Source organism: Poromitra crassiceps (assembly GCF_964638095.1).
Source record: "Poromitra crassiceps genome assembly, chromosome: 19".
NCBI lineage: Eukaryota > Metazoa > Chordata > Actinopteri > Beryciformes > Melamphaidae > Poromitra > Poromitra crassiceps.
The window spans coordinates 29,396,459-29,403,660 of NC_139646.1; positions in this window are offsets into that span (position 1 = coordinate 29,396,459).

The window sequence follows — 7,202 nt, forward strand, 5'->3', positions numbered from 1 at the left end:
GCTGCACCACTTACAAATTGTACTGTTCCGGTCTCCTAAATCAGCTTGTGATTGGCTGTCTGTCAATGGTGTGACACTTCATTGGCTGACCAGTCTCCTAAGGGGGGCGTGGCAGTGGCGATACAGATACAGGATGTGACTCTAAGCCCCCGTTCACACCATACGCTCAACCTAAGCTCAACCTACGCTGACCCCATACATTTAATTTAGGCGTCCTTGTTAACAGGCGAGGCCGTTCACACCACCCGCGCGCGTGTCACGCTGAAGCCACGCTCACACCTTGCTCAAGCGATCGTTCAGGATTCACGCCTATTTTCCGACATCTCCAGTCTCTTAGACCTCCATGGTACAGACAGACATACAGACGTCTCCAGTCTCTTAGACCTCCATGGTACAGACATACATACAGACGTCTCCAGTCTCTTATACCTCCATGGTACAGACATACATACAGACGTCTCCAGTCTCTTATACCTCCATGGTACAGACATACATACAGACGTCTCCAGTCTCTTATACCTCCATGGTACAGACATACATACAGACGTCTCCAGTCTCTTATACCTCCATGGTACAGACATACATACAGACGTCTCCAGTCTCTTAGACCTCCATGGTACAGACATACATACAGACGTCTCCAGTCTCTTATACCTCCATGGTACAGACAGACATACAGACGTCTCCAGTCTCTTAGACCTCCATGGTACAGACAGACATACAGACGTCTCCAGTCTCTTAGACCTCCATGGTACAGACATACATACAGACGTCTCCAGTCTCTTAGACCTCCATGGTACAGACATACATACAGACGTCTCCAGTCTCTTATACCTCCATGGTACAGACAGACATACAGACGTCTCCAGTCTCTTAGACCTCCATGGTACAGACAGACATACAGACGTCTCCAGTCTCTTAGACCTCCATGGTACAGACATACATACAGACGTCTCCAGTCTCTTAGACCTCCATGGTACAGACAGACAGACAGACAGACAGACAGACAGACAGACAGACAGACAGACAGATATTCCTTGCTTTAGTAGAGAGATTGGCTCATCCATAATAGTATATCAGCCTTGTGATGAGTAACACGTGATCTGAATAAACTATGAAGCTGTGAATGGCTCAGTGTGGATCTCGCTCGACTCATTAGACAAACTACTTTTGGCTTCTCGCTCTCCTGTCATGCTCCTCCAGCAGGTCCTGCTCCCTGCCATGTGTCTTCAGGACTTTCCAAGTGGTTCCTCTCCATTTCGGAACACTCCCCCATGTTTTCCTTGGCTCTCCTCCACCTCCCGACCTTACTTTTGACCCGCAGGTTCCACTCCATCGCCTGCCTGGGGGGTTTTCTGAGGGTCTGTCCTCTCTGCCATGTTTTACCAGACTTGATGCCAAATAGTCTTTGGAAATCAGAGTGCGAGTGTGAAAGAAGTGTTTTTCTGAACCTGCCATGATGGGGCTTTCCACACAGTGTAATACAATGAGTGCCAAAAGGTTTAGATCACGACAAAGCATTTTAAAATGAATTTAGTCTGTTTTATTGTGTTGGGCAGCTTACCTGACAGTATTTCAATGAGATAAACCCCAATGATCTGGAGCTCTAAGGAGGTTTGAAGAAACACTAAGGATTATCTCCAAATGTCATTTCCTCCATTCAGGAGACATTTCACTTTTCCTCGCCCTTAGGTTCTCTTCTATCTTATCATATCCGGTGAAGAATTACCTTCTCTTATATCTTCTCTTATCATAGCCAAGAGACTAAAGGCTGTTTCACACAGATGCGGTGCGAATGCAGAGGCGGAATGTGGTACGAAATTCCGTGCGAATTTTCCACATTGCAACCTATACACACAGGTCCGGTGCGAATTATTCGCAGTCCCACATTAATTTTCCGCAGCGGAAAAACAGTGTTCAGTGTAACCAGTAGTTAATGTCCCTCCCCGGCTCCCGTCTAGTAGGACAGCACCATCTACTTGCGCAAGCTAGCTACCAGTCGGCTAACGTCAGACACAGACAGACAGACACAGCAGCGAGACGAGCCATGAAAAGCAACTGGAGGCAGTGAAATTGCCGTCCATTTCAGTGAAATGGAGGCAGGAGCAGCGGACCCCAATTTTGATGTTAAACTGCTAGTTAGCATTTGGATACAAGTGGCTAACATTAGCTCCATCCATTTACAACAGTGGTTTACAAGGTTAGCAAGTAGGAATTCGTTTCAGCAACATTACCATCTTCAGTGAATCCCAGCTGCTGGGCGATCTGAAGATCTATTGTCCTTAATTTCGGTGTTGATCGTCATGGTGTTTGTCATATAAAATTGGATGTTGAGAAACCAAATTGATGAGGTTCGGCAAGAGTAGTGGAGGTATGACGTCAGCTGTAAACAAAGGATTTCATTGGTCAAACGTATTTTCCGCAGGCGGAAATCCGCGGACGTCAATGTCTATCCGGAAAAATAAAATGCCGCACGAATGTTCGGCCGCGGTGTGCAAGCTTCAATTACAACTAATTAAAAAAGAAAATTGCGAATGTCTGTGCCGATTATTCGCACGGAGATCCGCACCGGTGTGAAACGGCCTTAATGCTGCCTTCAAACGGAACTTGTGAACTCGCATTTACGAGTTGGGAAGTCGTGTACTGTACATGATATGCTTGGCATTCAAGTGGTCACGTCATGTGAGCATGCACAGTTGACTAGAAGCCACTGAGGCAATTTAGCTAATGCTAATTAGCTTTAGCTAATGCTAGTGAGATGTGACCATTGGGAATATCAATTGTTCCTCAGACATATTATAAAATGACTATGAAAAGCTCTATACAGCTAAAATTACAATATATGAACTCACCATCCACATCCATGGCCTCTGCAAGTCTCACCTGACATGTCACAAGTCGTGAACTCGAAGCTTTCACAAAAGGTCCACTTGCCATGTTGTGATGAGGGGGGCGTTCATATTAGGGATGTTCATCAATTATCGAAAATCGATAATTGATCGTTAAGGATTGGAATCGATCCTGTGGCATTTGGATCGATTTTTTAATTATTAAAAAAATAATATATATATATATATATATATATATATATATTTTGGACTAGGTTTGGGTGGAATTCGTTCCTCCTCGCACCACTCCATTGCACAGCCGACTAACGTGAGGTGGAGCTTCATATAGTCTCTAGTTTTCTGGCTGGGCACGGGCCTTTGTGCCAACAAAACTGTTTTAAACATTGGGAAATTCACACCGGCATGCGCCGGGGACAGCAGTGTTGGAGAGGAGACACATTGAAATAAAGAGTTCATTGAGGAGAACACGTTGTCTTTCGTATTTTCTGCCATAGGCATTCATTTTGTAAAAAATTTTTTTTAAATTTTCTAAGTATTAATATGATCGATAATCGATAATTGATCGTTAATTTTCACCAATTATCGATTTTGGAAAATTTTCAAAATGAACATCCCTAGTTCATATAGACTCATGTTGTTGTGATGAGGGGGGCGTTCATATAGACTCATGTTGTTGTGATGAGGGGGGCGGGGCGTTCATATAGACTCATGTTGTTGTGATGCAACGCGCCAACACACACACTCAGAGAATGGCCTGAAACCCGACACCTCTCTCTCTCTCTCTCTCTCTCTCTCTCTCTAGAGAGAGAGAGAGAGAGAGAGAGAGAGAGAGAGAGAGAGAGAGAGAGAGAGAGAGAGAGAGAGAGAGAGACAGAGCCGCGGAGCAACCCGCGAACACACACACTCACACACACACACACACACGGTGTGTGCACTCATCTCTCTTTCTCCGTTTCCCTCCCCCCTCTCTCTCGCGCTCTCCGAGAGACAGAAATTTCCCTGCTGTAGATGGGACACGCCCACACATTCCGCGGGAGAGAATACACTCTAAAAAATAATGAAATCTCATGAGTTTTGCCATGGCTGTCAAACCTAAATTTATATACTTTGCAACGTTCATCATCGTTCAAATTTGGCTGGTGGCTTATTAACATAGGGTCCTGTGATGTGATTAACTCAAAATGCTAAATAATAAAGAAATATTTCTGGTTTCCAGGGACTTTAAGCATTGGCATACAATAGACGACCTCTAAGGTGTGGCCATTGGCGAACTGCAGTAAACAAATCACACTCTTCTCTTTCAAGCTCCGATTCCACGGAGCGATCCGGTCCGGTCAGAAAAGCCCGACCAAAGCGCTCTGAGCTCCCCCCCGTCTGTCCATTATGCTCCTTAAACAAATCTCACAGCAGTTTAAATACAGCAAGCATGTAAATACGCTACACTATAGCAAGATCAAAGTGAGAAGAATGTTCTAAACGCACCGGCTAGAAAAATATAGCCTATCCCTGGATGTCATGATGAGATTAGATTGGTGAAAGTTTGGACAGAATCATTGCATTGTTTTCTCTCGCTGCCTTTTTCTTCTCCCCCTCTGCACAGCAGACAGGTAGGATGATGCAACAGCCTCTGAATGACAGGGGCTCAAAACTACAGTATAACAACTTTTTTCATCGTCATTGTGCCTGCCTAGTGCCTACATATAAATTAGTGTGGCCTTTCTTACAAAAGAGTGATGTTCTGTCATTCTGTGGTGTAGCCTACATTTCAGATCTGATGCTTGCAGTGCGCTATAGGGGCAGAAATTGACGCGCGAGAGAGAGAGAGGGAGTGAGAGAGAGAGAGAGTGAGAGAGTGAGAGAGAGGGGGAGAGAGAGAGAGGGGGGAGAGAGAGAGTGAGATAGTGGCAGAAAGAGTGACTGAATAAGGCCGTGGTGCATCCCCGGGGCGGCGCACTGAATAAGGCCTGGTTTTGAAAAGCGCTAACCGCAAAATTAACGCCAGTTGGGAAGAGCGCTTTAGGCTGGTATTTAAGGCCGAAACGCCCATTCTGGCCTATTCTGGCACTGCGCCACACCTCTTCAGCGCAAAGCGCATTTCGGGGCCTAAAAACATGATGCTATCTTCCCGAGTCAAGGGTAGGCAGGCGCAAAGTGTGTTTTCTTGCGTTTAATGCCAGTTTAGCGCCTAAGGCCAGGGGGAAGATAGAGCCCTGTGTCTCTGATGTCTTGGTATATTCTTCTCTCTCTCTCTCTCTCTCTCCTTGTCTCTCTCTCTCCTTGTCTCTCTCTCTCCTTTTCTTGCTGTCTCTCTCCCTCTGTGTGGGCTCATGTTTCTCCATCACTCTAACTGTATCACCGTCAAGCACTATAAATAGAACACCATCCCCTGCTCCTCTCTCGCTCTCTTTCTCCCTCACTCCTTCTATCCATCCTCCGCCCAAACTTTTCTTTCTTTCTTTCTTTCTTTCTGTCTTTCAACCCTTCACCCTGACCCAGTCACCACACACTCTCCGTCATCTCTCTGTCTTTTTATTATTCTTTACCTCCCCCCCCTTCTGTCTCAATTTCTCTCGCCCATATTTCGTAACCCCCTGGAGTCTGTAGAAGAATGCAGTGCGTAATTAACCGTCATTTGGGAGGAATTTCTGATCGGCTGTGGGCCGTCCAGTGCGGTCTCTGCTCTGTTCTGAGTGGACCGTCCAGTCCGGTCTCTCTGCTCTGTTCTGAGTGGACCGTCCAGTCCGGTCTCTCTGCTCTGTTCTGAGTGGACCGTCCAGTGCGGTCTTTCTGCTCTGTTCTGAGTGGACCGTCCAGTCCGGTCTCTCTGCTCTGTTCTGAGTGGACCGTCCAGTCCGGTCTCTCTGCTCTGTTCTGAGTGGACCGTCCAGTCCGGTCTCTCTGCTCTGTTCTGAGTGGACCGTCCAGTCCGGTCTCTCTGCTCTGTTCTGAGTGGACCGTCCAGTCCGGTCTCTCTGCTCTGTTCTGAGTGGACCGTCCAGTCCGGTCTCTCTGCTCTGTTCTGAGTGGACCGTCCAGTGCGGTCTTTCTGCTCTGTTCTGAGTGGACCGTCCAGTCCGGTCTCTCTGCTCTGTTCTGAGTGGACCGTCCAGTCCGGTCTCTCTGCTCTGTTCTGAGTGGACCGTCCAGTCCGGTCTCTCTGCTCTGTTCTGAGTGGACCGTCCAGTCCGGTCTCTCTGCTCTGTTCTGAGTGGACCGTCCAGTCCGGTCTCTCTGCTCTGTTCTGAGTGGGCCGATATGCATCTATCAAGTCCAAATAATCACTTTGTGAAGTACAAATATAGCTACATGTCCTCTTGTTCAACCAGAGCCACTTCTCTGTATCAAAGGAAAGGGAGGGAGTGTGCTTCTCCTGGGCTATCTTAGCTAGCTCTGAAGAAACAATAAAGGTAATACAACCTGTTAATGCAGCATAGTTTATCATCATCAAATATAAACAACATCTTGAGACTGATGTTGTAGTAATCTTTTTCCTGATCGTGTCGTAACATATTTTACCTGCCGTTATTACATTAGGCAGTGTAGCAATTTTTTAACCATTACAATATCAGTTTGAAGATTGGGATGTTATTCCATTTTCCATCCATTTAAGGACTTTTTTTAAACATTTGTATCAATGATGACATTATGAGGCAGTTATTAGACTGTCATTTGTCACAGGCATGAGTCTGCTGAGAACTCACAACAAAATGTTTTCCATTATTTGATTATTTGGGGGGGGGGGGTGAACTGAAAGAGCAGTAATAGCCTAGATTAGATCCATCAGGGTTTGACGGTTGTGTTTAGGCAACTAAAGCAGTGTGTTATGTTGTGGGTCATGGTTTGGGTTAGGCTTAAATAACAAAAAAGCACTTAGGTGACTTAGGTTGAAATGTTGACTTTGGACGGCCCTCCGGTGTGAAAGTGTGTATGTCCTCCTACTGTATGTCCTCCTACTGTATGTCCTCCTACTGTATGTCCTCCTACTGTATGTCCTCCTGCTGTATGTCCTCCTACTGTATGTCCTCCTGCTGTATGTCCTCCTGCTGTATGTCCTCCTACTGTATGTCCTCCTACTGTATGTCCTCCTACTGTATGTCCTCCTGCTGTATGTCCTCCTACTGTATGTCCTCCTACTGTATGTCCTCCTACTGTATGTCCTCCTACTGTATGTCCTCCTACTGTATGTCCTCCTGCTGTATGTCCTCCTACTGTATGTCCTCCTGCTGTATGTCCTCCTGCTGTATGTCCTCCTACTGTATGTCCTCCTGCTGTATGTCCTCCTACTGTATGTCCTCCTACTGTATGTCCTCCTGCTGTATGTCCTCCTACTGTATGTCCTCCTACTGTATGTCC